This window comes from Plecotus auritus (assembly GCF_963455305.1).
Source record: "Plecotus auritus genome assembly, chromosome: 1".
NCBI lineage: Eukaryota > Metazoa > Chordata > Mammalia > Chiroptera > Vespertilionidae > Plecotus > Plecotus auritus.
In genome coordinates this window covers 13,236,629-13,261,118 of record NC_137770.1, presented here as the reverse complement: position 1 = coordinate 13,261,118, position 24,490 = coordinate 13,236,629, and the positions used below count along the sequence as shown (strand labels likewise).

Sequence of the window (24,490 nt, the reverse complement as noted above, 5' to 3'; positions counted from 1 at the left end):
TGAGAAAACTGAGGTCCCAACGGGGAAGTGGCTTGCCCAAAGCCAGCCTGAGGAAGGAAGTGTTGGTGTTCTTGCTCCATGTCCCCCCTCCAGTCCCCGACTGAGACTCACCCCCAACCTCTCAGTCCCCGGAAGACCGGGACCCCCAGTCAGGGTCACCTCCCTGTCCTCTCCTCTCCAGGACACAAGGCCTGGCATTGCAGTGATGGTGGTGGAGGGGATGTTCCTTGCTGTCACTGTTTAATTGTGGTTACGTGTACATAACGTGAAGTTTACCATGTTGGCCATTCTTCATTGCACTGTTCTCTGGCATGAAGCACATTCACATTGTTGTACAACCATCACCACCATCCATCTCCAGAATTCTTCATCTTCCCCCACTGAAAAACTCTGTCCCCATGAAACACTAGCTCCCCACTTCCCTGTCCCCCCAGCCCCTGGCACCCCCCATTCTACTTGCTGTTTCTAGGAATTTGACTATCTAGGTCCCTCATACGAGCGGAGTCAGACAGTATCTGTCTTTTTGGGACCAGCTGAACTTAGCGTAAGGTCCTCGAGGCTCGTCCACGCTGTAACATGTGCCAGAAGGTCCTTCCTTCTGAAGGCTGAGTACAGCTCCACTCTATGCATGTACTGCATTGTTTCCTCATCCACTTGTCAACGAGCATTTGGGCGGTATCTACCTTTCGGCTGTTGCAAACAATGCTGCTGTGAACATGGGTGTTCAGATATCTGTGGGCGTCTCTGCTTTCTGTTTTGGGGACATTCACGCCCAGGTGGAATTGCAGGATCACATGGTAACCCTATTTTTACCTTTCTGAGGGACCGTCATTCCCTTTTCCGCAGCGGCTGCACCATGTGGCATTCCCACCACCAGTGCCCAGGCTTTTCTTGTTGTTTTTTTGTTTGTGGTGGTTTTTTTTGTGTTTTTTTTGTTTGTTTGTTTTTTTGCTGTATGTGTTTTGGCTTTGCTTCCATGTTCTGATGGTGAGAGGAGGGGAGAAGAGGCCGCTGAGACCTGTGACCCCTAAGCTCTGCCCACAGCCCGGCGAGTCAGAATTTGGCCCTACTTGCCCTCCCTGCACCAGCTCTCCTGTCTGGGGACCCCAACCCCACATCTGTGGGGCCAAACGTTTCATGGGCTCCCTGTGAGGAAGTGCACAGCAGTGCAGGCCCCCACCCCGGCCTCAGGCTCTCCCTAGTCCAGATGCAGTCCACCCACAGGAAGCCAGAATTCATTCATAAACACAGGCCCTCCCACGCCAATAAGACAGGGCAAATGAGCCACGGCGAGAACACGTCCCGGCAGGTCTTAGGAATTCCCTGAGAGTCACCAGGCCCAAAGCCTGTTGTTTACTGGTGTGAGCGAGTACACGCACGGGGCGGGCTGGGACAACCGCTCGCGGCTTCCTCTTTCCGTCGCCAACAATGAGTGACGTCTGGCAACCAAAGTCACAAGTAGTCAAGCCTGCAGGGCCAAGACACACGGACCACGTTTAAAGTCCCTCCTACATTCACTTTAGAGCTAAAAAAAAAAGGGGGTTTTGACATTCTAGACAGGGGTTCTGGACCTTTGGCCTGTGTCACCGGAGGATTTGCCGCCGCAGATGACTGAACCACACCTCAAGTTTCTGACCCCGAGGGTCTGAGCCGGGGCTGGAGAATCGGCCACCTGCTCCCAGGTGCTGTGGGTGCTGCAGGCCTGTGAGCCACACTGTGAGGAGCCAGGGACCCACAGGTCCAGAAAGTCTGCGGTTCGCTCCCGATCGAGTGTTCTACACGAGGTCCCAGGCTGGGGAGCGAAGGCGGCTGGCAGGGGAACTGGAGATCCGGCAGCACCGGGTCAGCACCAGGACACAGCCTGATGCCGGCTTTTCAAATACGGCGCCTGAATCTGTATTTCAAACTGAAGCCACTGCGCTTACACTCTGTATTTGCCAAATCTTTTCCAGTTCCCAGAGCCTTTCACCTCTGCCCTCTTGCCCGATCTTCGCAACAGCCTTGTCCTTTCCCCCATTTTAGGGACAAGGAAACTGAGGCTCAAGGAGAGGGGGTGGCTTGCCCAACAGCCCAGCGCCTCTGGGTTTCCTTCGATACGTATCTATGGAGCATCTGCAAGGTCCTCGGCACCAGACTAGACGCGGGACTGAGGGGTAAGGAAGAAATGGCTCCCGCCCTCAGGGGCCTCCAGTCTCCTAAGATAGGAAGGCCACTTACAGGAAGGACTGCCACCACCGCAGGCCCTGGACGGAGGGCTTACCACACGGCCCTCCCACTCACAGTCACTGCTGGTCGGTGCTTGCCACCCCGCACACTCTTTGTGGGATGACAGCTCCTCCATAGTCTCAGCCCCTCTGCACTCTCAGGACGCACAGACCACACCACCCTCCCCAGCTTCCTGCCACCACACAGGGCGTGCTCGGCGAGGCCTGCCCCCGCTTGCTTCCGTCATTTTCTCCGCTCGTCTGTTGCCTGCCCAGTCACTCACGGTGGATGGCTGGCCTTCAGCTTCTTCCCTCATCCCCACGCACAGCATCCACTTCATTACCCAGTTCTACCATTTTCAGCGCTTACAGGTTTCCACGTCCGTCTCCTCTTTAGCTCCCCGACCAGTGCCCCGATGGGCTCGGTCAAGACCTCCTCCCCAGAATCAGTTCCATGGCATCTCACCGCCCTCAAAGCCACCTTCTGAAACAGGCATCCTCAAACTGCGGCCCGCGGGCCACATGTGGCCCGCCGAGGACATTTATCCGGCCCGCCGGGTGCCGCTGCCTGTCCTGCTTAGCAGCCGACTCGTCCCAGGCCCGCAGTGCGCATAGGAATTTGTTCAGTTTTTTTTTTTTAAACTAGAGTCCGGCCCTCCAACAGTCTGAGGGACAGTGAGCTGGCCCCCTGTTTAAAAAGTTTGAGGACCCCTGCCTAAAACACCAATCTAACCTAGTCACTCCTGCTTTGAACCCTTGAATGGCTTTCTAATCATTCACCTGTTCATCATCCACCCACCCACCCACTCTCCCATTCACTTATTCATTCACACAACAAATACTTATTGCGTATCTGTTATATGGAGGGCGCTGCACGAACACTGGCTCCTAGGGTAACTCAAGTTGCTTTTAGTCTCCCGGGGGAGGGGAGGAGATAAGCGAACCAGCTCCTAAAGAGAGAGGAGGGTTTTAAGGGAGCTCATCAGAGGGGACTTAACCCAGCCAGAAAAGCCGTCCTGAGGAGCAAGTTATGCTGAGACCAGGAGAAGGGGGAAGGGCTGCCTGAGCAGACGGGCGTTTCTGCCGTAGACACGTGTGCAACAGATCCAGTCCAAGAGAGAGCGAACGGGCTCCTCCGGGAACTGAAAGCAGCTTGCCGTGCCTGGATCTAGGCATAAAGGGGGCATGGCCAGAAAGGAGACAAGAAGGAGCCGTAGTAACTAACAATTAATTAGAAGGGAGGCGGGGAACAGTCAGGGACAAATCTGAGATGTTCCTGACTATGAGTGATTAGTCCTTATTAGCTCTAAAAAATTTACTTTTTAGATGGATAACTGGGTGGGCGGATGGGTAAATGGATGGGCAGATAAATGGATGAGAGGTAAATGGATTGTGTGAGTGACTGAGTGGATAGATGGATGAACGGGTAGGTGGATGGCTGGGTTGATGGGTAAATGTATGAGCAGATGAATGAATGAGGGGTAGATGGATGGACAGGTGAATGAATGGATGAGTGTGTAAATGGCTGGGTGGGTGGGTATGTGAATGGCTAGATGGGTGACGGGTACATGGATAGATGGATTGGTTAATGGGTGGATAGATAGATGAATGGGTTGGTAGATGGGTTGATGGCTGGGGTGGGGAGGTGGTTGAGGTTGGGTGCCGGGACAGTGGAGTTTTCATTAATAGAAACATAAAAGTGACAAGGAGGGATGCCTGTAGTGTTTCCAGCAGCCTGGCACGTGCTCAAGCTGCCTGAGCTGCTCGGAGGGTCCCGCTCTTTCACTCAGGCCTTGTGGCAGCCAGTCCTCCCTTCTACCAGTGCCTGAGGACAGACAGACACTATACTTGGCTGAGTTTCTACCCCAGGTGAAAACCACACCTTGCCGGGAGCGTCCCTTCTCTACCTGGTCTCCACAGGAATCCTACTCCTCAAAAATCAAGACACAGTGGATGCAAACGTGTTCTGGAAGGGAAAAGACGCAGATGGGACAGAAGAACCAACCCCTATCCGCTGAGAGCCCTCCACCTGCTAGGCACATCTCTTCCAATACCATTCTCATCAGTGCCCATTTCACAGATGAAGAAAACACCACTGAGGCTGGGCGATGAGCCAACCTGCTCAGCATTCCACCGTCACCGTGTGCTCAGCCAGGTTTGGAACGCCGGCTGGCCCGCCCTTTGCCTGACGCCATGCTCTCTTCCTGTTTGTCTTTATTGGCGCTGAGCAGCCCCCCTCCACCTCCAGGCTCCACCAGGCTCCAGTCCTTATAGCTGCCACCATGAGGGCCACCAGGCTTGGTCCCCGGCTAGCCCCTGCACCTGGAGGGTGCTTTCCGGGTCACCCACTCCCTCAGCACCCATTGAAGAAAACCTGTGCGTCCAGTCGTGCTTCCCCAAGTGGAGGGGGTGGGGCAAAGAACCAGAACAAGGAGCTACAGCATCTAATCACTCATTTATCATCACACACAGGCAACCCAACACCTCAAAGCAAACCTGCAGACAAATGCTCATCAGCATAGAGGGGTCTGCGAGGACTTTAACGGCCATGAGAACGTGAGCTCCGAAAGGAAGGAAGGGGCTTTGACGCGAGGTAAGGACCTCTTGCACGCTCCAAGCCGGGAGGAGGGGCCGCGTGCGGGAGCACGGCTGGCACACACACAGCGATCTAGCCCGTCGCTTCCACGGGGTGCACACGGGCGCACAGATCATCGCTCACCGTGCCAGGGTGGCCCGGCTCGCGGGAGCCCTGAGCCCACAGAGCAGGGAGTTTCCTGCAGACCCAGCTTCTCTTCCTTTCTCTGCTCGAACCTCCACATTCTTTCAGCAAGGTTGTTTCATTTCCTACAAGTGCCTGTCTCGGAGGCTGCTGCTATTTCCCTCCGGGGCGGGAGCAGAACGCAGGCAGGATTTTTCCTCAGCCCCCGCCGCTCCCCCAGGCAGCCGCACTCCGGCAACAGCAAGGCAGACTCTCATTTCTGAAGCCTCGTAGCTGTTTCCAAGTTCAACCCCATCTGGGCTCACGAGGCTCGGATGGGCCTGGCACCGCCAAGCCATGTCACAGAACCCGAAGCCCAGAGAGGCTGACACCATCGCTCACGTTCATACAGCAAGTCAGGGCGGTCTGGATCCAGAATCCAGGCACCGACGCGCTGCCTTTAAGCGCTGCTGACCACAAACCACAGCAAGAGATGTACTTGACATTGTAACCCAGCACACACATTCTACACAGGCATTCTACACACGCACGCATGCACACAGGCACGAACTTCCCCAACGCAGTACTTACCCTCCTGTCTGCAGCGCCCTCTCATCAGGTCTCTTCTGTTCTGCTTTTCTAAACGCAGGTCCTGAGCTATTAATTGATTTCCTGACCCTCTAATGCTGGACTGACCCCACCTGCTCAGCCTCCAGACCCCAGGGAGGCGACTGCCCCAGCCAGGTGAGGGGCAGGCAGAGCGTGGCAGCGACGGGAAGCTGTCCCGGAGGGATCCCGGGTCCTCTGTGACTTGCTTCACGGCTGAGCTCTGCCCTCAAACCTCAAGCAGCTGGGCTTTTTTTCTGCGGCTCCGAGAAGGTCTGGGGAGGAGCTGTAAAAGCACCTTCCGGGGCCTGGTGGACCCCCCAGGCCGCCACGGGCAGCCCTGCCCCAGGACCCACACTCCCCCTCCAGGGATTTCCCGCAGACCACGCCTCCCAGCTCCGGCTAGAAAACCCCAGCTGGAGGCTGCCCCTTCCGGAGCTGGGAGCTGAGGCAGAATCATGTGAACTCGATCCCTGTCAGGCTGGCGCTGGCCCAGGAGCACTTGCCAGCCACAGGACCAGGGCGGCCGGACTGCGCCCTCCACCTGCTCGGCCTGCTTCCCACACACCCCAGAGGCAGGGAGCAACCTTGGGAAGGTGGGGGGTTAAAGGGAAGGGTGTTAAGCTGAAATTAGGGACAGGGGACCTTGGGGGCTGGGGGGCATGCAGGAGAAGTGGCTGCACTAATTCTACCCATCAAACCCCTTGGAGCACCTGCGGGATCCCAGGAGGAGACACAGGCCGTGGAGCCCCAGCCAGGGGTCCTCACTGAGCCGCCCAGGTGACTGGAGCAGACCTCAGACCCCAGCGAGGACAACAGGACAACAAGGCAAGGGTGGGGCAAGCTGACTGTTTCCGCTCCCACCCCCAGGATGTCCCTCTCCAGCCACCAGCAGTCAACATCGGGGTCAGTGGGTCGCACATACCTTAGAAAATACTCGGGAGCTCATAAAAAATAACAGCAGTGCCGGGCCCCAGCCCAGGCGAATGAAACCACACTCGCCGGAGATGCGGCGCCAGCACCGATGTTTTAAAAAGCTCTCTGGACAACTCGGGGCAGCCAGGTACAGATGCTCTGGGTATGCGCTGGAGGCAGGCTGGACCCTGTTGTTCAGACCCGCGGAGCGAAGGCATCGGAGCAGGGCCCTGGGCCACCCAGGAGGCAGCGTTAATGTTGTTAAACAGCTCGGGCCCCGGGCGGGGAGCAAGCACAGGGCTTGGCATCAGGGGGGCTCTGGCTCTCAGGAGCATCTGCAGCTCTCCCAGCAGAGCAGCCCCACGGGCCCCTGGAGGCTCCCTGGCCCAGCCCCCTCCTCATTCAGGTGGGGACACTCGGGCCCAGCCAGGCAAAAGCTCTTGATCAGGGTCTTGCAGCCACACCACAGAGCTGTGATTCTAGGATCCTGCTGCCGACGTCAGAGCCACACTATTTTGGCATGACCTCCTCCCTCCTTGGACCCTGCTCCTAGGGTATGTTGCTGGAGCCAGGAAGCCAAAGCCCACCATGCACGGGAGGGTGTCCCTGAGGATGTACGTGCCCCTGGCTCTGTTACGTGGTCTGTGGGACTTGTCCTCTCCAGAGAGCAGATCGCTCTGGTCCTGTCAGGGGACTGTACTGGCAGGGGCCCCGGGAACCGCCCCCCCCCCCACCCCCCCCCCCCCGCCCCGCAGGGCCTGGGCCCTCGCCAATGGTCTCCTACGTTTGTTACTAAGAAGGCGGCGCCTGGTCATGGGGAGTCCTTTCACACAGACCAGACGCTGGTTCTGAGTTGCGGAAGTGTGGCTGGCCCTCCCCTTCTCATACGAAAGGACGGGTCGGTTAGGAGTGCAGGCTCCCCCAGGACACGCCGCCCCAAGAGAGCACCCTGGCTCTGTCTACAGGGCAGCCCAGCCCACTGGACATGCGCACACAGGCCATCTATGCCTGGAAGATACTGCTGACACTGTGCCCGCCCCCGCCCCCAAGACTCCCAGGCTGCCCCAGGCTGGCCAGCCCCCTCTGCCAACAGGGTGCACCACCTCATCTGGGATGGGAAGCCTTTCTCTCTCTCCAGGGCCAGGGCCCCCCTTCCCCGCCCCACTGGCCTTTGGGACTGCAGATGGGATGAAGCTGGCTTCAGCTTTAGTCACATCGCTGAGCCCATATCCTCTGTGAAATGCCCCCTCAGTGACAGAAAGAACAGCCCGCGCTGTGATCTACTCTGGTGCTAGGATTCCATCTTAGAGCGAGAAACCGTGATGATGCCGAGCATCAAGCAGAGGCCTGTGGGGCCTAGAGACCCCTAACCTCGACCCTCCCAAACCTCTCCAAGTAAACCCACAGCTAAGCCAAAGTAGTGAGTCTGTAATCAAAACGTGGCCTCCAGAGAAGGCCCGGTTCACCTCCCCATTCTAACGCCCCTCCCGAAGCCCAAAGTGCCAGAACCTTAGAGCTGCCGCCACGAAGCAAAGAAGGGTGTGTAGTGAAGGGTGGGAACGCTCAAGCCCTGTGTAGGGGGGTGTGACCTCATGGGGCTGCCAGGGCCTGCCGCTGTGGCTCCTCCCATCCTGGAAAGACAGAAGGGCCGAAACTGGGCCAGGCCCACCGCCTGAATTCCTTCCCCATCTGTCTCGGCCCCAGTGCCCGCCGTCATGAAGTGCTGTAGACCCCACCGGATGACAGACCAGAGGCTTGCCTGAACCCTGGGTGTCCTGCCTGCCCCCAACATGCACATCTCCTCCAGGACCTGGGCTGAGGGGCTGGTGAAATGTTCTGGAGGCTCGTTTGAGCGTGACAGGGTCCCCAGCCAGAAGGGCACTCCTGGGCCCCCAGCGGTCCAGGCAAGCCTGGGTGTCATCATAGGGAGGACTCTGGAGTCTGCTCTGAGCTGGTGGCACCAAGCAAGGCCTCGGCACAGGGCAGCAACCCTGTGGTCACGGGACGGAGGTTAAAAGACAGAGGAGGTTGAGATCCTGACCTGTCACCATCTGGCTACGTGACCTGAACACGTCGCCTTCCTGGACAATCAACGGACTTCTGTAAGAACCCGAGAGATGAGGTCCAACGAATGCCTGGCATTTAGTTCCTGTGTCAGTGAGGATGCAGTGACGAAGAGGATGGTGGTGGTGACAGCATCGATCCCTCAGGCTAGAAGGTCCGCCCCACAGCCTGATTCAGCCTAGGAAAGGGGAAGGGTGGGCGGGCCAACTTGGTAAGATGCTTGTTATAGCGCGTTACCTTATTCCCCACGGCTACGCTGCTGATTTGGAGCTGGTCGGGGTAAAGGCCTTAGAGGAACCTCGTGAGCTCTGTTAAGTACAAGAAGTGTCTATCAGGCGTCATCTGCTGTTTGCCTGCAGGGACCTTCGCTGACTTGCTGTCTTGAAGGCGCCTTGGGCCTCACACTTTAGCACAGGTTTGCATCAGGGGAGCTGATACAAGGTGCTGCATTGCTGCAGGTTCAGAAGGGCCCAGGTGCGAACGAAGATGGCTGAAAGGACCGGCAGAGATCCTCCCAGCGTGCCCGGCATCGCGGCCAGAGAACTGGCCGGAGCAGCTTCGGATCAGGAAGCATAGTCACTGTCATTTGGGAGCACGTGCCCTGTACCATGCACCGTGCTGAGCACCTTCCCGTTGTTTCCTGTCTGCACCCTCGCATCGGCCCTGTGAGGCTGGGCTATCCCTGTTTGACAGGCCAGGCTGCTGAGACTCTGAGGGCGCCAGCCACCTGCCCAGGGCACAGAGCTCAGAGACAGCAGGACTGTTTGACTCTAAAGACAGGGCTCGTGGCTACTTTAGGAGTTGCCCGTTGCTGCTGGAACCAATGACCACAAACCTAATGGCTTAAGACAACACCGATTTCTTCTCTGTGGTGGTCAAACGTCCGCCGTGGATCTCGCCGGGCTAAAATCAAAGGGTTGGCAGGGCTGCCTTCCTTCTGGGGGGCATAGGGGAAATGGATTTCCTTATCTTTCCTGGCTTCTAAAGGCTTCTGGCATTCCTTGGCTTGTGGCCCCTCCATCTTCAAAGCCAGCAGTGGGGCACTGAGTCCTTCTCACATCCCTCTGCTCCCACGGTCACATCTTCTCTGACTCTGACCCTCCTGCCCCCTCTTCCACTTTTAAGGACCCTTGTGATCACACTGGCTGAGCGGCAGAGCTGCGATTCAAATCAAGGTCTGAATTAACTGTATTTTAATAATTACCAATGCAATGCATGGGAATTTACACAATGACTTGTTCATGCCCATCTTCCCCTCCAAACAGCAGGTTCCATCGGGAAGAAGGAGCTGGGTCTGTTTTGTTCTCTGCCAGGGAGAACGGTTCTCTGCCAAAATAAATGCACAACAAAAATGTGTTGGGTGTGTGAACCAATAAATGAAGCTCCATTTACTTCTGCAGCCCACGTGCAGAAGGCCAGGGTCAGGAGCTAAGGAACTGGGGGAGACAGGATATGGGATGAGGCCACAGGAAGAAGGTTGGTTTTGACTCCGAGGGCGTGGGTGGGTAGCTATGTGTGGAAATGCATTACCATGGAAGCCTACTGCCAAAAGAGAGACTTTGGTTTCTCTTTGGAGAGTCTGTGGTCTGTCTAAGGAGAGCTGCTTGGGGCATCCTTCCTGTTCTGACACAGGAAGCACAAAGCACAGGCTAGAAGGTTGCCATGGTGACCACAGGCCTGCTTCCCCAACCTGCTTGCCTTCCCACCAACCTGCCTTCCCACCAGGAGTGCGCCAACCCATCAATTAATAACCTAATAATGTAGGACAATAGTCATTCCAAACACACAGGCAGCAGTCCTCTCGTAAAACAAACAGACTTCTCCAGGGACCTAAGCTACAGAGATGCTCATTAGACTCAGCCTGGGCCACCTGCTATAATCTAGCTTTCCGAATCCAGATTACTCTCTCCCTGGCTCCCCTCTCTCTCTCTCTCTCTCTCTCTCTCTCTCTCTCTCTCTCTCCTTTTTTAAAAAAATATTTTATTGATTTTTTTTACAGAGAAGAAGGAAGAGGGATAGAGAGTTAGAAACATCGATAAGAGAGAAACATCGATCAGCTGCCTCCTGCACACCCTCTACTGGGGATGTGCCTGCAACCAAGGTACGTGCCCTTGGCCAGAATCGAACCTAGGACCCTTCACTCCACAGGCTGACGCTCTCTCCACTGAGCCAAGCCAGTTAGGGCTCTCTCTCTTGTTTTAAAGGCATGGGTTTGGCAGAGCTGGGGACTGAAGCCTCAGGGGTCCCAGGGAAACAGACACTAGTGAAGGCACCAAGTAGGATGCCTGCGCCCTCAGCCCTGCAAGGCCTAGAGAACCTGATCCCCACCCAAACAGGCTGTGATAAGGCCCTAGGCAGGGACAACTGTACGTCTGCTGGTCTTCTAGCAAAGATGACTTAATCTGTTACACCATGGCACCCAGGGAAAAAAAAGCAAAAGGGAAGACTTTCAAGTGTTGGTAGATTCAAGATGTTTGGAAACTGATGCTCTTCTCATTGGGAGATGGGTTCTAAGACCCCGCCCCTTGAGTCTAGGTGGGCTCTGTGACTACTTGACCGGAAGAATAAAGCCGAGGCCACACTGTGCCAGCTTCTGAGTCCAGGTCTGAAGAGATTGGGAGCTCCCACCTCCTGGCTCTTGGGATGTTGCTCTTAAAACTTGGGTGCCTGATGGGAGGAGGCCCTAGTAGCTTCTGAGAGAGACCCACATTGAGAGGAACCTAGACCCTGGCCAACAGCCCCAACTGAGCCAGGATCAACTGGTTTAGCACATGTTGTGTAATCTTGGAAAAAGATCCCCCAGCCACAGCTGGGCCATCTCAGCTGATGTTGCAAGGAGCAGAGATAAGCCATCCCCACCAAACCTGCCCAAATCACAGATTCATGAGCAAAATAGATGAGTACTGTTATTTTAACCTTCTAACGTGGGTTTTTATGCAGTAATAGGTAACTGGAACATAAGGATTATTTTTCTCCAAAATCACTTAAGGGCTTATCATGAGTGCTGTATTCATTCATAAGGTTATTTGATTCAGATTTTTGTAAAATATCTGTTTTTATTGATTTTAGAGAAAGAGCGGGAGAGGGAGCGATAGACACATGGATGAGAGAGAAACATCATCAACTGGCTGCCTCCTGCAAGCTTCCTGTTGGGGATCGAGCCGGAAACCCGGGCATGTGCCCTGACCAGGTATCAAACTGGTGGCCTTCTGGTACATGGGTGGACACTCAACCACTGAGCCACACTGGCCGGGCGATTTTAATTTTTATAACAACTTTGTGAGGTGGGAATAATCATCTCCCTTTCCCCTATGAGATACTCAGAGGTAAGGTATCATGTTTGAGATAGAAAGGGCGAAACCAGTTTCCACTCTTCGTTTCCTGTTCGATGAGTCTTCTCTCCACAGAGTGCACTGTACCCAGACGGCTGCAGCATAATGGAAACATCAAGAACACTCACAGCTAACTTTTAGGGGCCACTGCCAGGCTTTTATCTGCATGATAACCATCCTAGGGAGACGGCTCTACTATCATGCCCATTCCACAGAAGGCGGCACTGAGGCTTAAAAAGAGGATCGGTGAGGATCTCAAGTTAATCTCTCTAACAAGTGGAAGAGCCAAGATTTGGACCCAAGCCATCCAGTTCTGGAACTGAGCTCTCAAGGATGCTCTGGTCCATGGAGTCTCGTGCACCCACATGGCTCCAGCCCCGCTTCCTCTGGGACAGTCAGTTCTTCCCCCTCCCCCCCTCCCCCCTACGCGCCGCCTCCTTTTGGAAGCTGAAGGGGGGAGGGCAGGGTTAAGCAAAGCACAACCATATCATCTCAGATTTGCATAGGCCAAAGCATTCTCACACCTTTTGTCCTCACAAGCCCTCTGTGAGGTGGCCAAGCTAGTATTTATCTCCACTTGCAGAGGCTCAGCCACAGAAAGTGACCTGCCCAAAGCCACTGGCTCCAAGTCAGTGGTCTCTCCGTTGCCCACCCCAAAATCGCAAAGAGCCTTCCTGTGCCCTTTCACACCGCATCCTGTTTTCAGCTTAGGGGGTCTGCCAACCAGGAACCCCAGCCGGGGCTCCCGCGGCCAATCACAGTCCAGCTTTGTCCTCCTCCGCCCCCCTGCTGACAGCTGCCCGCCTACTAAGAGGGAACGCACAGATTTAGGGGGAAGGAAAGGAAATGTGTGTCACCTGTGCCGGGGACTCTGGGAAATGAAGGGTTGGGAGTAATTACCAGGTGGCCACGGAGCCAGCCGAGGGGGTGGCTGCTAAACCAGGCAACAACCGCAGCAGACACCCCACCCAGAAGAGGAACAGGGACGCGCCGGCGGGCGCTCGGCGCTGGGGCAGACACCCGGCGGGCCTTTCCGCTCGCTGCCCGTGCCGCGTCTGCTCGCCTCCGGGCGCGCCCGCACTTGGCGCCACCGCCCGGCTCGTGCACAGGCACACACGACCGCTCCCGCACCTGGCCGTCCGCTCCACCCGCGCACGCACACGTGGGGGCCACGTGCTTGCCCCCTCACCGCGCGCTCCCGGGGCGCGCCGGGGAAGGCGCAGAGCTGGTTACAGGTGCCGGGATCCGGCGGTCGCCCACAAGCGGTTTCCCGGGACTGGTACGCCTGGGATCCCGAGACCCTGACAAGGGGAAAAGAACTGGCTTTGGGGAGTCAGCGAGGGGCCAGCCACAATCACCCCGCCGGCCAGTAGTCCGCGTCCCCTCCTACGGCCCGCGCAGCAAGCAGGGTGGGCAATGCGTCCTTGGCGCCTGGCGGGGGTGGCTCGAGGCGCTTGGCCGGTCCGTTTCCCGCCAGGCTTTTCTATTCCTTGGGCGCCACGGCGACGTTGTGTTCCCATTCACCGCATCCCTCCGCCCCCACCCCCTCCTCCAGTTCTGCGCATCCAGCTTTGCCCTTCCACGCCATGGCTGGGCGCCTGCCCTGAGAAACCCGGGCAGTGCAGACCTGTCCTGGAGGTACAGCACTTCCATCCTGTCCCCGGCACCGGCTCTGGAGCTGCTGGCGTGAGCTCAGACAGGGCCCGGGTCCTTCTCCAGCCACCAGAAACCCTCGGTAAGAAGCTGGGAGAAGAGTGCACGAAGCAGTCCTTCTATAGCCCTTTACCTCCGAGCCCTCTGCGTCAGCACACCGGTAGCCACTCAGTCAGGTCCCCCTCCTGTTGCTGCTCAGGCTCTCTCCAACTCCTCCCTCAGCAGGAGGCAGTTTGCTGCCTCCCAGGGCCTGAGTGTGCCCGTGGCAGGGGTGGCCATGGACAGCACATAGGACCCCTACTGGTGCTGTTGATAATTCTCCGAGGCCTAAGGGTCCTCTGCCCCACAGGCCCACAGACAAGAATGACGATATTCGCAGCTGCGTTTTTGAGTCAGGCACTGTTCCAAGCACTTAAATGCATGAACTCGTTGGAGCTTCACCTCTTTGTGAGATGCTATTATTATCCTCGTTGTACCCAAGGGGGAATGAGACACAGAGAGGTCAAGGAACGTGCCCAAAGTCACACAGGTAATAAGCAGAGGCACTGAGATTCTACAGGCAGGTGAGTGTACAGCCATCATCATTACCCCCTGCATCCTATCCCAAGCCATCCTGAGCTGCACCGCCAGCACCTCCTGCTCTCTCACACCTGCATACCTTAACCTGTGTCCCTCTCCACCCAAAACACCTCCTGAGCGCCTGCCCCAGTGTGAACACCAAGAAAGTCACTTCCCCTATTGTTTGCCCCAGGCAATTTGTGCTGAGCCCCCTGGGTGCTCCCTGGACTCCCTTCCCAGCATTCTTTGCACTGCCCACTGGGGTCACTGTTCCACAGCCGTCTCTCTCAAGCATGCATGGTCTTCCTCCCCGCCCAGTGCCTGGCTCAGGGCAGGGTGCCCCACTCCTGTCTGTGAAGGGAGTGTCTGGGACCAGGCGCTGCAGGAGTCTGCAGGAGCTGGTGCGGTTGGTTGTCAGGACAGATTCTCGGGGTTAAGATGGAGGGCAGCTGGGGTGACGCAGGGGAGGTAAAGGCAGAGATCGATGCCTTACTTTCTGCTAGCTCCTCGGGGCGGCTCAAAGCCCCACACTTTCTGACTGGACCCCTAGGTGAGTCTCTGGAAGGAAATGGACAGCGGGCAGAAGGCAGAAGACACCCGGGCGGGGGAGGCAGAGGGGAGCAAGCAGGCCAGTGGCAGAGGCTGGAATTTTGCGTTTCCTGCTGGGCACACGCCCGGCAACCTCCCAGCAGGCTCTGCTCTGCTCTGCTCTGGGGCTGGATCAACCTCTTCTGCTGGTCCTCATTTTGAAATGTCTCTTTCTTGCAAAATCTTCACAGATGGAGTTTTCCAGGTTAACAATCCATGCCACAGAGATGCGCACACGCTTTATAAAAACTGCTAAACTGAAAGCACTTGATAAGGGTTTGGCTTTGAACGTCAGAGTGCCTGCGTTTGAATCCCAACTCCGCTACCTACTAGTAGGGTGACCTGGACACATCCCGAACCCTCTGTGCCGGGTTCCTCGTGTGAGAAACTGGGACACAGCTTCAAAACTCGGCCAAGATGACTGCCCGAGTTAAATAAAGCCCTCAGTTCAACACCCAGCACACAGTAGGGTCAATAGATGTTAGCTGCTATTATGACTGTCCGTTCCACATACCCTCGTTATCTAAGGCTCTTACCTTTGTGGTGTTTACGGTTCTCAGTGCTCTTTTCATCGCAACCAGCAGTGCTATTCTCTTCCTTTCACAGATCAGGAACCGGGTTCAGTGACTTGTCTAAAAACCACTGAGTTCTGAGCACCTGAGCCAGGACTTGAAAGGAGTCCTGGCTGGAAGCTGCTTCCTGCGGGGATCACGCCCCCTCACCCTACGCCCCTGGGAAGAGTGGGCGTTTGAAAGCCCAGCGTCATCAGTTGCTAGGTGCAGAGCTCTGACTCAGGTTCAGTGCCTGCCGTGGAGACTGTTGATTACAAAGTGAATCCTGCCAGGGCGGCCCCATTACACAGTCCAGGGGAGGGGGACACTGCTCAGTACATGGTGACCCTGTCTCCCTGCTGTGCTCTCTCTCTTTTTTAAATGTTTCATTGATTTTTAGAGAGAGATGACGGAAGAGGGGGAGAGAGAGAGAGAGAGAAGCATCGTTGAGAGACGCCCTCTACTGGGGATAGAGCCTGTAACCCGGGCATGTGCCCTGACTGCGAACCTCTTGGTTCCTGAGTCGACACCCAACCACTGAGCCACACCAGCTGGGCCCTGCCTCTCTTTGTGTAGCTCAGTCTCTCTTTACAGATGTCCAAAGATATCTAGAACCTTTCACAGCCTAAATATTCTTCAGGTAAAGCAAGCGCCGTTTTGATTTATGCTTCACTTTTCAGAGACGGAACAGCATGGCGCCTGTACCAGTTACCTACAGGTCGGAATTGCCTGTGGGTACAGGCTTGGTGCCCCTGGCTGCGCTTTCCCTATGAAAATGTGAGATTTGGAGAAGCAAAGGGATTCACTCCGTTGCTGTGTTTCTTGGTGTCACGCTGTCCAGTCCTTGGCAGGGGCAGCAAAATTTGTTGTTTTGTAAACAAAACCAGGCATTGGCCTTATAAACAGCACACAGCTCTCTAAGTTAAAATGAAGCACAAATTGCTTTCCAGAACCTTCCTAGAGAATGGCAAATTATGGCCCAGGCTCATGGAATGCTGATTTGAGATGCTGCTAATAACCGTCTTTCTTACCCACAAAAAAATCACCTCCCACACCGGGCCGGGCTCCAGACACGCGGTCAGGATTTCTCCATACACAGCATCAGTGGCATTGATGTCATTCCTTCTCTTCCAGTCTCTCATGGGTTGGCAGCCTTGGCATTTGTATCTTCCCGGAGCCAGGCCCAGGGAGGCCCAGGGCAGGTGCTCAGAAACGGCAGCGGATGGATGGACCGAAGAGGTTGTTGCCCCAGGCCAGAGTGTGCTGAGGACTTGATATGGGCCCCTTCAGATGTGCTCTTCACCCTTCTCCACCCACTCTAGCGCTTACATCACGGGTCCCATTGCCATCTGGCCTCTGTTGGGCTTGGCCAAAGGGAAGCACTCACTGGGATCAGACGATGGAGGGGAGTGGGGTCCGGGGAGTCTTTATCCACCTGCCAGGTGTCTTCAGGGTGGCTGCCTCCCTTTACTGAAGTCGCCAGCTGCTGTCACAGTCCCTCTCATGCACTGCCCTCCCCTCTCCTTCCTCCAGGCCTGGGATGGTCACAGCTCCTCGGAGATGCTGGTCCCAGGGTGCCGCACCATCCTGTGCTGGTTCCTTTAAGCGTCACCTTTGAAAACCGTCCCTGTGTTAACCTCTCCGCGGTCACCCTGCTTGGCTGAGCCTCTGCTTCCTGCCCAGACCCCCTTAATGTAGAAGCGGAGGTACCAGCGAGTCTTCGCTGTACACTCACACTAATGAAGCAATCCATGCAGATTTTAGAGGGCTCACAGATGATCTATTTTTTTTAACAAAATCACTGACTTTCCAATTCATTTTTCCAATTAGCACAGCTGGCCAGCCTCAGAGGAAATCTCTTTATCCCCCCCGCTCCCCTCCCCAACAGCAGAATGAGTCCCTACTTCCTCACTGGGCTCCAGAGCCAGCTCCTCCCTGTCCCTGCTCAGCCCGCACCTCCTCCTGCAGGCTGCCCTGTGCTGGCTGCCTGGGAGCTTCCTAGCGAGCGGGCGGCTCTCCTGCTGAGAAATACTCGCCCCTGCCGGGCCAAGCACCTCCCTGGCCAGTTTCAGGCACAGAGAAGTTGTTTTGTCTGAGGACAAGTTCTGGCATCAGCCACACTGCAGCAGGCTGGGGCCTGAGCTGATTAATCAGACCTGAGTAAGACTGCGAATTGTTTCCCCTGCCATAAGGACACGGGGAGGCAGGAAGCTCTGTGGCTGGCGGAGAGTCAGCTGAAGCCCAGGTGAAGCCTGTGAATCTCTGGAGAGCTGGGGAACCCATGCGGCATCCATGGCTGGACGTCAGACTCCTGGAGGAGGCCTTCAGGCTAGGCTTGCTCAGGGTGAGGCAGCTGGGAGAGGGAGGTAGCATCCAAACATCTGGCTTTGAATCCCAGGTTCTGCTTTTTGGTTGTTAGAGCTCTAGCAAGTTATGTAGCCTTCCTGAGCCTCAGTTTCTTCTTCTTTAAAATGGAGTTAATAATGAAGGTCAGTGTAAGAGTCTTATCTATATACTAGAGGCCCAATGCACGAAGATTAATGCAAGAATGGGCCTTCCTTCCCCTGGCTGCCGGTGCTGCCTTCACTCCGGCCCAGAGCTGCCTTTCCACCTTCCCACGCTGCCCAGAGGCCCAGAGTAGCTGGGGCAGTGCGGAATGCCTGCGTCAGCCCTGCCCTGGCTGCTCGGCACCTGCGTATGCAAATTAACCCGCCATCTTTGTTGGGTTAATTTGCATACTCACTCCTGATTGGCTGGTGGGTGTCACGAAGTATGGTCAATTTGAATCTTACTCTTTTATTAGTGTAGATATAAAAGCCCAATGACCGGAATGGTGGAATGACCAGAATGACTGGAGCAACTGGTGGCTATGATGTGCACTGTGGCAGCCAATCGGCCAGATCCAGGCCCCGATCGGCATCCTCCCCAGCCGGATCCCCACTCCCCAATCAGCCCCCAACACCCGGATCAGGGGTGGGGCCAGCTGGCCAACCACCCGTGGCCCCTCCCCCACACTGGCCCAACCTGATGGGCCCCCATCGGGCCAGGCTGGCTGGACCCCACCCATGCACAAGTTCATGCATGGGGCCTCTAGTATATATAAAAGCCTAATATGCAAAGTGTCCCCTCGGGAGTTTGACTGATGGGGAGTTCAATCGCTTGCTATGATGTGCGCTGACCACCAGGGGGTGGCACAAAACAAAGGAAGGCCCCTGCTGGCAGCCGGCAGCCAGGGAAGGGAGGCCCCGGCCTGCAGCCGGCAGCTGCTAAGGACCCTACCCATGCACAAATTTCGTGCACTGGGCCTCTAGTGAAATAAATGTGCTCTCAAGAAATCAGGCGGACATCTATGCACAGCCCTCTCCCCAGGAGCAGGTGCAAAGGGAGCAGGTCAGGCTGGGAAGATACAAAAGGGGGCTTGGCCGACTGAGGTAGGGTGGGCCAGGCTGGGGCTGTTCAACCAGCCTTGACCAGCCTCTGCCTTGGTTTCCCTGCTTACGGAGAATGGATCGAATCCCGGCGCTTTACACTGACTGTGTGACCTCAGAAAGTTACATGACCTTTCTGTGCCTCCGTTTCCTTATCTGAGAAATGGGGATAATAAACGTATCTCACAGGGGTGTGGTGAGGGTTCGATGGGTTAGTATTAAACTCTTAGACCTACTCCGGGGAGTGCTCAACAAACGCTGGGCACCCTCTTCATCTGGGGCCCGTGGGAGGCGTGTGTGTGCCCCTCTGGCTCAGTACCCAGGCTTTCGTGGTGGCGAGCTGGGAAAGGGCGTTTACTTTCTTCTTCGTGCATTGTAATATTTGCCTCCTAAGGGACTCCCATTACTTTGCTGTGTGGATGCTGGGCCAGGACAGGGTGGATCTGAGTGGTCTGGCATCCAGGAACTCTGCCTAGAGCCCCTAGAGAGAAGCCCTGGAGGCTCCCTGCATAAGCCTGGGGTCTCTAATGGGGTGTGGGAAGTAGGATCGTGAGAAAGAATGGGAATGGGAGAGGACTGGCAAAGAATTGTAACCTGGACAGGGCCCTCGCCAGAAATCTTGGTGAACCCCCGCTCTGTGCTGGGCCTCAGACCTCGCCTGGCCTCAAGGCTGTCTGTCCGCTGGTGTCATGGGGGCGATAACGGTGCCAGAGAGGCAGCGTCGCCTCGGAACCAGACTGCTGGGTTCACATCCCAGCTCTGCCACTTGCCAACGTGCTTCACCTCGCAGCGCCTCACCTGTGCCGTGAGGATGATAGCGTGGCACCTGCCTCAAGAGTGCCGTGTGATGTGCGCAGAACAGAGCCGGCCCAGAGCAAATGCTCAGTGCATGCCAGCTAATTAACATGCGGCCAGCGCCAGGGCCCTCTGAAACCAGGGACAGCCACTGTGGTAGCCGGAATAAGGCCCGCCCCCGCCCCCCCCCCCCCCCCACCGCCCGAGATGTGCATATCCTCACCCTGGAACCTGTGAATATGTTGCCTTATATGACACAAGGGACTTTGCAGGTGTGACTGTGGATCTTGAGGTGGGGAGACTGTCCTGGGTTACCCAGGTGGGCCCACACTCCTCAGCAGGCTGAAAGCGGCAGGCAGGAGAGGGAGAGCATCAGAGATGCAGGCTGGGGGAGACACAGCCCCTGTGGCTTCCAAGACCGGAGTTGGCCACGAGCCAAGAAATGCCGGCAGCTTCTAGAAGCTGCAAAGGCAATGGAATGGATTCTCTCCCCACTTCTGAGCTCCAGGATTGTTAAGAGAATAGATTTGCACTGTTTTAAGCCACTAAGTTTGTGGTAATTTGTTACAAGAGCGATGGGGAACTCATACAGCCGCCAAGACCCCACACAGCTGTCTCCTGGCAGGAAGCGCCACGTTGAGTCACTCCCCAGTAGTTACCGAGTCACTGTGGTGTCCCCGTACTGCTTGCCCTGTGGAGGTGTAGGGACACACTGGACCATGGAGCCGAATGTTCCCTGGGCATAGGCACTGCCAGGGATGGAATCTTCAGGGGCAGGAGAGCTCAGGGTGGGCTCAGCTGGTTGGAGCTGGACCCTCAGCAGGGCGTTGAAGGATGGAGGGTGTGGGGTTTGAATGGGGAGGAGGAGGAAGAAGTAGAGACATTGCTGGAAGGGGCCCAGTGGGGTCAGTGCCTGTGCTCTGGTCCCCGTGGGAGGCACCTGGGCAGTGAACCGAGTGAGAAAGACCTGGTGGTGGTTCTTAGGGAGCTGACCCTCTGGAGTGGAAGCCAATGTGCCATTGCAATAAAACATGGCGAGTGTTACAGCAGAAGTACAGCTTAAGGGGGGCACATCAGGATGGGCTTCCTGGAGGAAGTGGCTCTTCAGGTGATACAAAATAAACTGAAGGTTTGTTCTGTACCACTTTGAGCTCCGGTGGTCCTTAGCACTCAGCAGGTGCTGACAGATGGGAATTTAACCACATAGTTTGTTACTCCCTGTCCAATTCCCTCTGAATCCATTTTATTACACTAAGGAGGAAGTCTCGCTTGGGCGTTAGTATGTGCTGAGCGCCAGTTTAATTCTTGCTCATCTCCCCTTGTAACCTAGAGGCTGCTCTGCAGGCAACAGGTGTTAATTAACATTTAATAACACTGCTTGGTTTTCTATGTTTTCTAGTTTAATTACCTCCCTTTGGTGGCAGGGGTACCGATTTGCCACTTATGGGAGTGGAACACAGTTACCGTTTAAATGTAAGTGAATTTGCCCTGGCTGGGTGGCTCAGTTGGTTGGAGCATCATCCTGTACACCAAAAGGTTGCAGGTTCGATTCCCAGTCAGGGCACATATCTAGGCTGGGGGTTCCATCCCTGGTCGGGGTGCATATGGGAGGCAACTGATGGATGTTTCTCACATTGATGGTCTCTCTCTCTCTCTCTCTCTCTCTCTCTCTCTCTCTCAATAAAAAATAATGTCCTCAGGTGAGGATTAGAAATGTGTGTGTGTGTGAACTTAAGTGTAATAGAACCGTGACTGTAAGTGTGGAGATGATTCCTCTTGCCCTGGAATTGACCACGGGGCCCAGTTGTGGGCAAAGAGGCACTGAGTGCCCCTCAGCAAAGGGCCTGATCACTCCCTTAGGACGTCCACGGCCTAATCCCCACCCCCAGCACACACACTCCACAGTGGGGAAGGCGAGTGGGAACTGGGTCAGAGGGCGAGCTGAGCGGCTGTGAGGTCTGAGAGAACCGGGTCTGAGAAGCCGCACAGAAGGGGGTGGGGCGCTCTGAGGGGAGGGGGGCTGGTTGGACAGGGGCCAAGCTAGTCTGCTCAATGTGCCTTCCTGGGCAGGAAGAGAAGAAAGCTGTAGAGAGGCAGGAGCCAGCCAGGAGACAGTGAGGGGCCTGCACACCCTCCCCTTGTCATGCAGGGTTGTGTGGCTAAGTGGATACGGAGGAGAGGAGCTGAGCACCCCGGAGGGCTGCCTGGTGGAGGCAGAAGCTCAGGGGACATGGAAGAGATGGTGCTGGAGCCACAGCTCCCACGTCAGGAGTCTAGACGGCAGGGAAGCCCCAAGGGAGCCACACAGTGGGCATCAGGGCCAGTGCAGGCTGGCCAGAGAGGAGAGAGGATCGGCAGTGTGAGGACCTCAGGGGTGGCAGGCTGCATAAGGGGACATGCGTCCCCACCTCTTTCCCTTCTCTGTGGCATGTGGGCTATTCTGAGCTAAAGGCAATGGAGACCCTACGGGCTCAAGAGAGACATCTGCCTCCCCCTTAACCACCTAGAAGAATTTGAACTAGGGGCCTTGCCCATAATAGGAGTTACCACCAGAAATAACTCGTTTTTTGGTGACCTATCTCTAGGGCAAGGCAAACTCTGAGTTACTGAGCATCTGTTCTTATCATCCTGCAATGACCTTTCCCCTCTGAAGCCCCAAGGCACCTCAGCTCATTCTTAAGTCAGAACGTCACACGCACCTCATTTCCCTTCCTGTCTTTGAGCCCTTCGTGTATGCGGGGTCTCTGACTCTCATGGACGTGGGGTTCCCATGCACACGTATGTAACTGAATGTGGTTATTCTCTCTTGTGCATCTGTCTCGTGCAGATTTAATTATTAGACCAGTCTAAGGACCTAGGAAGGGGAAGGAAAATGGCTTCCTCCCCCACATATGTAATAAAACGAAATTTGAATGGCGGAGTTTTTGAAACTCCGATTTAGAAGGGAAAATTAGGATTACCACAGCAATTACAACACTCTGACAATAGCTATGATTGGAGGAGGGGGAGGTGGAGGGAGGGACCATACTGTGGGAGAGCGCTGGCCCTCCTGAGCCCTTCAAAAGCAGGTCCTGAAGGAGGAGGGCAGTCAGGGTGGCCTTCCTGAAAGAGGAGACTTCTCACGCGAAACCTGCAAGGGGACTAGGAGGTACCCTGGGAATGCTCCCCGGGGGTGGTGTGCGTGGTGCAGTGGATGAAGAAGGAGCTCTTTGAACAGTGTAGGTGAGGGCTGAAGCCCAGCAGAGAGGGCCCATGTGCTGAGTGAACGGAAGGGATGGACTGGGACAGTTAAAGGAGATAATTCGGGTAAGTACCAGGCCTAGCAGACATTCAGTGGATAGCAGTTTGCTCCCCCCCACCACCACCCCTGAGCAGGATGGCATTCCCCAGCCCAACTGGTGCCCCTGAGCCCAGCAGAGCCCCCCTGGGTGGGTCCTGGGCTCCTCCCCAAGTGGGCCTTACCTTTAGGCAGGTGAGGGCACGTCCCAGGGAACCTGGACAGTGTTGGACTTTTGAGATGTGCCCCACCCCAGGCACGCTGGGCAGGGCAGCCCCCTCTGGCTTACTGTGTCCCCAAATGCCACCCACGTGCTGGCAGGTCCCTGGAATGACAGGGCCCTCCCTCCCAGGCCTTCCCTCCGCCAAGCCCTTTATCGCAGACTGAATTTCCACTTTTCAGCTGCAGTGAGTGTTGGGGAGCTGGCCTTGCTGAAGGCCCGTGGTCCCTTCCGCCCCGCGTCCGCTGCTGTCATTCCCCCTCCCCTCCCCGCTGCCTGCCCCCCCTGTCCCGGCCTCAGTCCGAGCTGCCCGGGCGCACTCACCTCTCCCAGGTCCCGGTGCAGGAAGCGGCCGAGGACAGGTCCCACCGGCTGAGCCCAGGCCGGGCCGGCAGGAGGGGAGGACGCCGCGCGGAGGCGGCGGCGGCGGAGAGGACCGGCGTGGGCGTGGTGCGGGTGGCCCCCGCGGCCGCCGCCACCCGGAGGCAGTGGAGGGGCGGAGGCTGGGCGCGCGCCCGCGGGCGCGGAGCAGCTGCCCCCCAGGCCTTGGGAGCATGCGGCTTCCGGAAGGCTCAGGAGGGCCATGGTCACCCGCGGGGAACGCGGAGGGGCCAGATGTTGACTCCTCCGTGTGTACTCTGGGGGGCTCCGGGGGAGGGGAGATGGGAGATGGGGAAGCAGGTGGCTGGTGTTGCCTCTGCAGCGCTCAGACTGCATCTGGAAGCGGCTGCGTGAACCCCACCTCGGTGGGCCGGGCCAGCAGACTGAGCTTGGAAAGGGAATGCCATTTCTGAGCCTGCTAGGACGCCCCCTCCCAGCCCCCCTCCCGCTCCCGCACGTGTCAGCGCTGCCAGGACCCTCCCCTCCCGGGCTCCTGTCCCACTTCCTGTTGTCCACTCTGCCCCACTTTGCAGCTGCGGAGGTGATGGGTTCCCAGGCCCCTCTTTCCGCTATACCCCCTGGAAAAGGTTGGGGAAGGATGGCAAGAGACAGAGAAGCCTGGGCAGTTTCCAGCCTTCGCCCCAGCCCAGGTGGCCTCTCTGTGCCCGCGGTGGGGAGGTCACTGCGCCTACACTTTCCAGCTCGGACCAGGAGGCCAGCTCTGCCGAGCTCCCGGCTCAGCTGCTCTGCTCGGGACATGCACCTTCTTCTTTGGCCACTTCTTCCTGTTGCCCCTTCCCTTTCAGCCCAGCCCGCCCCTTGCTGTGCTGGAGCCAGTCTGTGCTGGCTTAGGAGAGCCCATCCGTGTTTCCAGGGATTTCGAAAGCCAGGTGTTAAACACAGCCATCATTAAAAATTAACTTATGTAAACCTGCGATTAAATAATTTATATTAAAAACAAAGGCCGTCAATACTCAAAACCTGCCACTTGTAATTACTGTACCATTTCCCATGCTCTTGGGGTTATCTAGACCTACTGCATCTGCATGGAGGTGACATTATGTCACATTTCACATCTGCACATCTCTTCCCATCTCCGTGGTTAGGGACTTCATGTTGGCAGCTTGGAATGGCTTGTGGTGAAAACATTTACACCATAGAAACTGGCAAATGTTACCAAACCAGAGCTTGATTTGTTTTCTTCAGTGTCTACTGTCCCT

At 56.4% G+C, this 24,490-nt stretch overlaps 1 protein-coding gene across 2 annotated transcripts in view; it reads right to left on the bottom strand.

Annotated features, from left to right (window-relative positions):
• Positions 1-23,595, bottom strand: part of GPR68 (G protein-coupled receptor 68) — a 28,108-nt gene extending 4,513 nt beyond the window's left edge. The window contains exon 1 of one of the 2 annotated variants that reach the window (XM_080678594.1): positions 23,214-23,595. The gene's annotated coding sequence lies outside the window, so the exon portion shown is untranslated. Of the gene's footprint in view, positions 1-5,493; positions 5,859-23,213 lie in introns of those variants that run through there. The other variant, XM_080678595.1, reaches the window with a different exon arrangement.
• Between the last annotated feature and the right edge of the window lie 895 nt (positions 23,596-24,490).